General features: G+C 38.3%; 1 protein-coding gene across 7 annotated transcripts in view; it reads left to right on the forward strand.

Annotated features, from left to right (window-relative positions):
• The window catches only part of GRIK1 (glutamate ionotropic receptor kainate type subunit 1), a 416,917-nt gene that overhangs the window by 324,054 nt on the left and 83,038 nt on the right, over positions 1 to 9,825 (forward strand). The gene's annotated exons all lie outside the window — the stretch shown is intronic.

Here is a 9,825-nt window from a genome sequence, read left to right on the forward strand (position 1 = left end):
TTCTGACTCCTCCTTCTTCAGCATCCCTAGCTAGTCTTCACTGTGTAAAAGAAAGCCATCTATCCCAGTAGCCCCTCACATTTAGGATATCTGGACCTAAGGAAGAGTGGGTTTTCAGGTCCTTCCCTCAATTCCCTGTACAACTCTGGATGGATAAAATAGATTAGTTTCTAAAGGTTCACAGTTTACATTTTTACATTTTTTTACCAATCATATGTATTTGTCTTATGCATAAACATCTTAGTTTGTTTGTATTATAATAGCACAGCACCTGAGACTGGATAATTTACAAAAAACAGAAATTAATTAATTTATTTATTTATTTTTGAGACGGAGTCTCGCTCTATTGCCAGCCGAGAGTGCAGTGGTGCGATCTCGGTTCACTGCAACCTCTGCCTCCCAGGTTCAAGCGATTCTCCTGCCTCAGCCTCTGAGTAGCTGGGACTACAGTCGTGTGTCACCATGCCTGGCTACTTTTTGCATTTTTCGTAGAGACAGGGTTTCACCATGCTGGCCAGGATGATCTCAATCTCTTGACTTCATGATCTGCCCGCCTCAACCTCCCAAAGTGTTGGGATTACAGGCGTAAGCCATTGTGCCCGGCCAGAAATTTATTTCTTACAGTTCTGGAGACTGAGAAGTCCCAGATAAAGGTACCAGCATCCAGTCTCTGGCGAGGGCTTTCTCGCTGTGTTTCCATGTGGTGGAAAAGCAAAATGGCAAAAAGGGCCTAGCTAATTCCCTCCAGCCCTTTGTAAGGTTCCTAACCCCCATTCATTAGGGCTCCAGCTTCATGACTTAATCCTTTCCTAAAGGCCCCACCTCTTAATACTGTGGCATTGGAGATTAAGTTTCTACATGAATTTTCAAGGAGACAAAAGCCTTTGAACCATAGCAATAACTAAAGCACTAAGACATCTATTTCTGAAATATTCAATCAGTGGCTAGGTGAACAATCTCCAACAAGAAATGTTGTAAGGGAGTGTTGGCCTCGAATGAAGGATTCTGCCAAACTCTTCTTAGTTTACATGATTCTAAATAACATTGATATTTATGAGATAGCATCAGGGACTCGTCAATTATCCTTGTTTTCCCATTCAACTACTAATGTCCTGGTTCTACCTCACATTGATTAAAGAATTTGCTCTCTGTAACAGTCTGTGATATATGTGTGCATGTATATGTGCACAGTTGCACACATGTTTAATTTACTTAGATGAATATCATTTTACACATATACATGTTTATGGAAGGAGGTGAAGATATATATGTTTTGTGAGACTATGTGTGTGTGTGTATTTGTGTCTGTATCTATTTCTTTGACAATTTGCTTTTCCAATTATCTCAAGTTTTGAATTATATCTAAGTTGGTACATACTTATTACTTATCCAGTTCATTCATTTTTCACCAAAATCTAGTATTCTATAATTAATCCATTCCAAAAGTATTTACTGAATACCTAGTATGTGGCAGACACTCTTTTAGACCCCAAGAATGCAATCATGAGCAAAGAAAAGTCCTCACTCTCAAGAAATTTATACTCTAGTCAGGGAAATCAGACAAGGATCATTTAAATAAAAAGCTCAGAAGAGGGAAGGGCATACCATACAATGCCCTTAAGAGAGAAATGGGCATTGCTATATTATAAAACTTCTCACAGATAACATGGGACTTGAATAAATCCCTGAAAGAAAATAGGGAGAAAGCATGCAAATATTAAGAGGATGAAAGATCCAAGTAGAGGGAATAACTTGTACATTGAATACACATCAGCATACTTGTCCAATCCCCTCTGCATGGATATTTTGGCTGCCTCTTTCTTTTATCCACACATTCACACAATGCTGTGTTGAACATTTAAGTAATAGGCTCTCATGCACAAATCCAAGATTTGCTCTAGAGAAGCACTGCTGCATTGTCCAATAAAAACATAATGTGAGTCGCATATATATTAGAGTTTTTAGTAGCCACATTAAAAGTAAAAGACCAGGCCGGGCGCGGTGGCTCAAGCCTGTAATCCCAGCACTTTGGGAGGCCGAGACGGGTGGATCACGAGGTCAGGAGTTCAAGACCATCCTGGCTAACGCGGTGAACCCCCGTCTCTGCTAAAAACTACAAAATACTAGCCGGGCGAGGTGGCGGTGCCTGTAGTCCCAGCTACCTGGGAGGCTGAGGCAGGAGAATGGCGTGAACCCGGGAGGCGGAGCTTGCAGTGAGCTGATATCCGGCCACAGCACTCCAGCCTGGGTGACAGAGTGAGACTCCGTCTCAAAAAAAAGAGGAAGAAAATTGAATTTAGTAGGTGTGAACACCTTCAATTTCCAACAACCCATTTAGCAAACTTTTTTCATGACCATTCTCTTTCTCCAAAATCACAGGATGAGACATTGTGCCTTTTCCTCAGTGTCTACTTGTACTGCTGTCCATCTTTTTCCTCTGCTAAGAATGTCCTTTCTGCCATTCTGTCTTCTTCTATGTTGGACTAAACCCAGCAGCTCAGCTCAGGTATCACATTTGCCAGAAAGCTTTTGCAAATAGAGCACGCGCGCGTGCACACACACACACACACACAAACACACACACACATACATTTCTCCTTTCCTCGTTTATCCAAAACTATGCTGTGTATATCTTCACCATTGCATTTTTATCATTGTACTATAAATACATTTCTATGTGTCTACCTCTTCAGTATGCATTGCATTTCTTGGAAACAAGAGCTGTTAAATTCATTTTGTTAACCCAGTACCTAGCTCTCTTCCTGTGTATAGTAGGGGCTCAATAAATCTTGTGACTAAATAAATAAATATTTCTTTAAATATAAATATCTCACTCGACCAGACTAACTAGAGCAAGACATGAATTCAACCCATGTGGAATCCATTATTTATCTTCATAGATGAACCATCCTTAAATAACATATTGTTTACCTATAATGATAAGCATCTGGGCAACAAAGACAATTACATGATTAATATGATCAAAGTAATTTGAGTAATTTGAGACTGACTAATCTGATTTTGGGGTTTTATTGACCACATTATCCAGCTAATTAGACAAGAGCCCCATTCCCACCCACTTCACCTACATGAATGTCTCAGGTTTGTGATCCTGCCCGTTTAGTTGATTTGCATGTACAGAAGCCAATTTATTCCATTTCAGAAAACAAGCCACCACACAAGCCAGAGCCAAACAAAACTAGCTTTTTGTAAAAGAAAACCCAGGTGCATATTCTAAGATAAATCCTTAGGAAATAAAAACCAGTTTACCCAGAGTACATGGCATAGACATAGTTAAAGTCAGCAGATTTAGAGTTGGAAATCAAATATTGGCAAGAAAAGCTATTATATTTTTAAATTATGCAGTGATCCATGCAAGCTGTTATTGCAAGATAATGGGTTATAAACAGCACACATAATAGTTAAAATAATTATATATTGAACAGATGAACATATGATAAATGCATCATTTCAGTTCCTGAAATAGCTGACATCCTAGGAAGTTGTGTGGTCTAAAGGTTATGTTTATCATTTCTTCCTTTGCTTAATGTTTATTTTCATCACCATTATTATGTATACTTCAGATTTGTTTTTAAATAGCTTTTCTGCGAACTGACTTAAAATTGTGGATGACTGGACATGGATTACATTTCTTAGATGAAGGGTGAATTTCAGATATTTGTCATTGTATAGTACTCTGGAGACCTGAGTAAAACAGTAATTGTACAGTTATTCCATCAGGGCTATGTTTATACAACAGATACTGAGTGAGCCTTCTTTAATTAAAAACAAATGAAATAACACCATGATGAATTACATCTAAGTCTTCTATTCAAAAGTCAGGACTAAGTATAAACAAATTTTTGAAATCCATAAAATGCCTTCTTTGTTCTCTTTTCTCTATACTATATTCCCCAAGGGTACCTTGGTCTCTTGATCTTACTCTCAGAAATTCTATATTAAAGTGTTAACAAAAGGAAAGTTTGTTAACGAAATGAATGATTATCTTAATTAATAAGTTATTAATTCATGTTTAAAGGTGTCACTCCTCTCCTGCACATTCACAGGCCAATAGGGAATTCCTAAACTTGGAAAGCCTTCAAAATTCCAAGAAAAATCTCATAAGAGTTGAACTGAGGTGTAAGAACTGATTTTGGAATGCACAGGAATTGAGTTGTACTGCTCTTTCAATTCCACCACCAAAGAGCTGAAATCATGTGACCTGCTCAAGGCCATGTGTACCAACCAAACTCTACTATGGAGACAAAAAGGAACAGTGGGGTGATGGTGTGGGGACAGGGATCTGTTTCTTCTGCATTGTAATCCTGTCACCTTTCCTCAGTGTCATGGCCAGCAGAAAGCAGATCCTGATTTCCTAGGTCTTGGTACCTTCCCTCTACTTTGCTCTCATGACTTAAATGTGTGTAATTTTTGGAAGTGCTGCTTTATTCAATTATGCCTTCCACAAATATTTTGGATATCTACCAAATGATAGTAATGGAATTGAAATGTAAGCAAAATACTTTCCACCATCAAAAAGTTAACCGATTGGGAAAGAGAGTGCTAACATGCATAACTACATAATATATGTTTGCAATACAAATAGTTAAGATAATAGCTAGCATAGTTACCGTAATACAAGACCTGATACATTATGCTAGAGAGGTAACAAGTAGTCCCCTACAAGAACCCAGAAGATTTATTTAAACCATATTTTCCTGTCTTAAAATATTTTCATCACATAACTAAAATTTTTTGCCCTTTGAATTTGTGTAGTAAGTGTTGGAATAGCCCCTCTCATAACTACAAAACTCCTGAAATGTGATTTGATCACCATTTCAACATGCAACATTTGTTTTCAAATACTGCATTGCTCATGGAACCCATTCTTCAGGCATCCAGGGCAAAAAGGAAGACTCCTTGCCAAAGGTTCATATTGAAAATGTGCTGGGTGATTCATTCAGTATAACTGATTGTTCACAATTCCCAGGCATCAACACATGCAAAAACCGATGATGCTAAACATTGACATCCACCAATAAAATTATGACTGGAGTACATGAATCAATTAGCAAAAACTAGACAGAATTGTCAAACAGTGCCCTATTAATAAAAATTCTATTTGAAACACAAAGAAAAGGAGAAGTGATCCTGGAAGCCCAGCATCAAGGTGTCAGCAAGTTTGGTTTTTTCTGAGACCTCTCTCCCTGACTTGAGATGGCCACCTTCTTGCTGTGTCCTCCCCTGGTCTTTTCTTCATGTGTTCATCTCTGGCAATGCTTCTTCTTATAAAGACACCATTCACACTGGATGTTATGATTTCAATGTGTCCCCCACAGTTCCTGTGTTGGAAACTTAGTCCCCAATGCCACAGCATTAAGTGGTGGGACCTACAGCAGGTGATTAAAGCATGGGACTCTGCCCTCACGAATGGATTACTGCTGTTATCCATGCCTGATGAAAGAATGAGTTTGGTCCTCTGTCTCTCATGTGCATGCATTCTCTGATGCTCTCTTGCCCTTCCGGGTTCCACCATGAGATGACTTAGCCAAAAGGCCCTAACTAGATGCTGGCACCTTAATGTTAGACTTCCCAGCCTCTAAACCTGTGATAAACAAATTTCTTTTTTAAAATAAATTAGTCTGTGGTATTCTGTTACAGCAATACAAGTGGACTAAGATATTGGATTAAGGCCCTACTTTTATCACCTCATTTAACCCTAATTACCTCTATAAATGCCCTATCTCTAAATATAGTCACATTCTAAGGTGCTGGGGGTTAGAGCTTCAACATACGAATTTGGGGGACACAACTTAGTCCATAACTTTGCTCATATTCACTCTTCAGGAGTAGAACCATTTAATTAAAGGACAAACAGTCATGCATAACACTTACTAGGATGACTCGGAAACATTCATTTCGCAATCAATATTGAGCAAGATATACTATGTGCTGAAAGTGCTGCAGGAACTGTACTAATAAGACGAGACAGACATGGTCCCTAACTTCAAGGAAGCAGAGTTCAACATGAAGAGAGACATGAAAGCAAATACGTGCATTATATATTTGCATACACTTAGCCACATTATAGCTGGTATGGGGGAGTGGTTGTCAGAGCAATAGAGTTCTTTCACTTCAGTACTTAAGTTACTTTAAAACCTTCTCAGAGGACCTGAGGGGTGGCCTCAGCTTTGGAGGATGAATTGGAGGGTGGCAGGCAGCATGGTGGGGAAGAGCACTCCACTCTTGAGAACTGGTTGGTGGCTCCAGGTTAAATGGTATCAGCAGAGGCCAGATAATCAAGGGCCTTCTATGCTGTACTAAGGATCCAGAACAATTCTGTGGGCCAGAGATTCTCACAATTAAGTGTGCACCAAATCACCTGACAAAACCTCTGAAAACGAATTACTTCTCACATTCACTTCCCAGAAACTTAGATAATCTTTTGCAAGTTTGAGAGAGATTGCATTTTTGGCATTAAGATAAAGCTAAATTATGTTGCCCATCCTCTATCCCTTGTATAATTCAATATAACCAATGATGTGAGGTATATTATGATGTGATTTATATTGCATTATTCACAAGTAAAGCTTCATAATGATCCACAATATGGAAGATATTAATAGACACATCAATTAACTTAAGGCAAAATAAGCATGGCCTCATGCCCTCCACATGTTAGACTACGTAAGGATCTAACAGAGCAACACAGACCTGCTATGAGCTCCCCCTAAGGAATAGGAAGTAGTGAGAAGGGAATAAGAAAGGCCTGGATCAAACTGTTCTTTCTCCCTAATTTCCATAACACCAGGAAAGTCAGAGATGTGAGCTGGAGAGTGCAAGGGTCTTGCAGAGAAGGAGGGCAAGCCCTCTCCACTAACCTCCCGCTGTTCCTTCTTGGTCCTCCATAGGCCAAACCACAAGTTTAGCCCCCAGCCTGGGCTTTAGTCATTTACATTATTTAAATTACAACCTAATGATTTAAACTTCAAGCTAATTACAACTTGAAAATAGTACTTGAATACTGACTTCCTCTACGTGCAGCTTAAGAAGAATCACTCAGAGAAACAGATGAAAACATTCATTGTTGGCTTTTACTTAAATAGATGATTCTAAGGTTTGCTTTGGAAATTCAGGTTTTGACACTATAACTTGAACTGACCTTTGGTTATAAATGTTAGAGATTTTCTACTCATTTCTTTCCTTTATTGATTTGATATTAAATACAGCTTTAAAGTTTAAGTGGCATGATTAATAGGAGTAAAGGCAATGCCTTTAAAAATGACTTTTAAAAAATGCCTTTTTCCTCCCTCCTAAATATCTTATACCATTTTTAAATATTCTGCAATGGAAAACAGGCTGGTACTAATATCCAATTACCTAAATCTAGATACACTCAAGTAGTTTAGCTTTGATTTATAACCCCATAAGGTTCTAATCAAGGAATGACAGCATTTGTGTTTAAAATTCTTCTGAATAAGACAGGGAAAAATAAACATTTTTCTGAATCAATACATGTCATGAGTGTAGTCACTGCCAAATATTTTAGAGGACAATTACAAGAATTGCAAGGGATTTAATTTTAAAGGAATAATGAAGATTTTAAGTGTGACAAACTGTTCACCTAATTTTGAACCTCTACTAAGTTTGTTCTGTTCAATGTGTTACAGATTTTCTTTTCATCACACTATTTTTAGAAATAAAATCATAGCATCATTATACACAAAAAACACATCCAGCCAAAGATGGCAATTATCCACATTTTGTCAACAAGATTTGCCAACAAAACATTTCAAAAATAAAGAAAATAAATGAAATCCTCTCTATGAAAGATTACTTCAGCATTAGACAATTATTCTGTATGTGTTTAGCTGAAGAATCCACACTTTAGACTTAGTGAATAACATGTTGACTCTTATGTAGGGTCAAACACCTACTACCTTATAGCAGTGCTTTTTATTCATTCTATTTTATTTATTTCAGGTATGAACTTTTGAAATTAATTACAGCTTATGAAAAACTCAAGCTCAACAATATTCATTCTGAGAGTTATTGAGGTCGTTGGTGACATAAGGGTATTTTTAAGCTGGCATTATACATTGAGCAATGAAAGATGAACACGAAGAAGTAAAGGCGTAAAGACGAATAGCAAAGTCTTTGGAATGAGACAACCTAAGTTAAGCTTGGGTTTCTCATTAACTTATCATGTCATCTTGGCCTGAAATTCAGCTTCCTATTGATTTTTTTTTTTTTTTTTTTTTTTTAAGGAGATTTTTCGAAAACCTGCCTTGCAGGGTTTGTGTCATAACTAACTGATATGGTTTGGCTGTGTCGCCACCCAAATCTCGAATTACAGCTTCCATAATTCCCATGTGTCATAGGAAGGACCCAGTGAGAGGTAATTGAATCATAAGGGTGCGTCTTTCCCATACTGTTCTTGTGATAGTGAATAGGTCTCAAGAGATCTGATGGTTTTCTAGAGGGATTCCCCTGCACATGCTCTCGCTCTTGCCTGCTGCCATATAAGATATCCCTTTGTCCTTTCTTCGTTTTCTGCCACGATTGTGAGGCTTCCCCGGCCATGTGGAACTGTGAGCCCATTAAACCTCTTCCCTTTATAAATTACCCAATCTCAGGTATGTTTTTATTAGCAGCATGAGAACAGATGGATACACTAACTGAGATGACATGTAGTCTGATAGGCAGTCAATATGTTAGCTTCCATCATCCTCCTTCTCTATGATCTTATAGTAAGTTTCCACATTGTCTTGAAGATATTATAATTATTACCATGAATAGACAAATGAAGAGCAAATTTGCCAGTTGGGAATAAAATTTTAGTAAACTATGGTTCACATACCATAAGATATAGTTGAGGTCAGTTTCCCTAGAAGGACAGCCTAAGATGGGGAATCTTGTGCAAGTGACCTATTGAGGAAGTGCTCTCAGGAGAAACCAGTAATGGAGTAAGGACAGTTGGATATGACAGAGGAAGAAACGAGGAGAAATCAAATATTAGCCATATCCCACAGGGGATCTTTAAAACATAAATTTTCATCCAAATATGCATGATCCTAAGAGGCTAGCATTCCCTAGTATTACTCATTCTTTGACTGTTGGTCATCACCCTTCTGGGAATTGGGGACACGATCTCCCAGGCATCTCAGAACTAGCAGGCTCTTGTAGACCAAGGATAACCAACACTGCCTATAGCTAGGGAATGAGTGTAACAGGCTGGTGGAGGAGAATTGGGCAGGACACCACTAGTGACTACTATAGGTAGGAGAATCAACACTGATTTCAACCACGTAGATTTTATTCTAAAGCATGTCCTCCAATGTAGAGTACTCTCAACTTAAACAAGACTAGAATAGCAATTCAACTTTTTGAAACAAAATACAAGAACAACTACTTTTTAAAAAGGTTTACTATAGGATTCTTTGAGCAAGAAAATATTCTTGGAGGCCAGGCATGGTGGCTCATGCCTGTAATCCCAGCACTTTGGGAGGCTGAGGCAGGCAGATCACCTGAGGTCACGAGTTTGAGACCAGCCTGATGAATATGATGAAACCCCTTTTCTACTAAAAATAAAAAAATTAGCCGGGTATGGTGGCATGCACCTGTAATCCTAGCTACTCGGGAGGCTGAGACAGGAGAATCACTTGAACCTGGGAGGCAGAGGTTGCAGTGAGCCAAGATCAGGCCATTGCACTTCAGCCTGGGCAACAAGAGCAGAACTCCATCTAAAAAGAAAAGAAAAAGAAAAAAAAGAAGAAAGAGAAAAAGAGAAAGAAAGAAAGAAAGAAAAGAAAGAAAGAAAGGAAG

This window comes from Piliocolobus tephrosceles, chromosome 19 (assembly GCF_002776525.5).
Source record: "Piliocolobus tephrosceles isolate RC106 chromosome 19, ASM277652v3, whole genome shotgun sequence".
In the NCBI taxonomy this organism is placed as follows: Eukaryota; Metazoa; Chordata; class Mammalia; order Primates; family Cercopithecidae; genus Piliocolobus; species Piliocolobus tephrosceles.